We start from the raw sequence: 1,348 nt of genomic DNA, 5'->3' as shown, positions 1-1,348 counted from the left end.
GAATGGAGCAGTTTTACTCCGGGAATGCCTTCCACCGGAGCAGCCGCCCGGGCTGAGCGCGGAGCTCAGCCCGTGGCAGCGGCGGCAGCGCTGCTCAGAGTCGCGCAGTGACACAGCGCACGTGGCCTTGGGGAGCGCCGCGGGAGCTGCTCCAGGGCCGCCCGAATCCGACATCTCCCGGGTCCTTCCCTTTGTAGCCGGGCGTATTCAGGTATAATTTGCATGAGCTATATTATCTGTGTGACTGTACATGTCGGATTCCATAACCGGGTTGTCTGGTCCCAGCAGAGGAGCCAAGGACAGCCCAGCACCTGGCAAACACAGCTGGAGAACAGCAGAGAGCTGGGACACCCACAGCTCGGTTTGGCTGTGCCGGGCATGCTGCAGGGATATCAGTCTGCAGAGCTTAGACTGGTCATCTGGCACTTCAAAAAGCTGGACATCCTGACAGCAGGCTGACTTGGACTTCTGTCAGAGGGGAGCACACACCTGGGACAAGCACTTTGCAGCCCAAGCTGCTGGTGTGGGCTGCAGTGTTGCAGACCAGATCTGTGTATGCCATGCAAAGTGCAGTGGTCTCCAACCAGCTCTCTCGTAATCCTACCAACCATCTGGGTTTACAGGGCTTGGTTTGAAGAAGGAAATGCTATTCTGCCATCAAACCTGCTGTGCACAGTGCACCTCCTACCCCGGCCCTGCCTGCAGTGCTGCAGCTCAGCCAGAGACCCACTGGCCCTGCTCCCTGCAGGGCCAAAGACTCTGGGGTTTACTGGGTAAGACAAAAATTGCAAACAAGACAATAAAAACGAGTCATTAGAGGAGGTTATGGAGCATACAAGAGGCACTGCTCTGTCTGACCGAGGGTGCTTGATTGAACACAGCTTTTGAAAGAAACGTTTTCACGTGCCATACAATACTTTAGTCCTGTGCTGGGTTAATGCTTTAGCAGGAGGCAAAACATTCCTTCTTCTGCCTGCTCACATCTCTTGCAACACTAATCTCCAAGGAGAGTTGTTTGTTTTGAATCCCTGAGCTCTGTGGGCTCTTGACTGCTAAGCTGGCTCCTAGCTTTGGCAGCTCACAGTAGAAATCAGCGTCGTTAAACATTAATATCTGAGTGATGTTTCCTGATTAAATTTATTTATTGCAAGTTTTTGGACCTGGCTGATGGAGCAGCTTGTGTACATATCTAGAATCCATCAACTGTATCTATCCCTCTACATCTGGAAGGCTTTATGGAAGAGTTTTCACTGAATCATTTGACACAGTTTCTGGGGACAGGGATAAACCAGAGCGCTTACATTATCTGGGTTGACTTTGTGAACACTTTAGGGACAGTGTTTAAAAC

This window comes from Lonchura striata, chromosome 19 (genome assembly GCF_050655825.1).
Source record: "Lonchura striata isolate lonStrDom1 chromosome 19, ASM5065582v1, whole genome shotgun sequence".
NCBI lineage: Eukaryota > Metazoa > Chordata > Aves > Passeriformes > Estrildidae > Lonchura > Lonchura striata.
The sequence above is the reverse complement of the archived record's forward strand: the minus strand, read 5'-3'. Positions refer to the sequence as shown.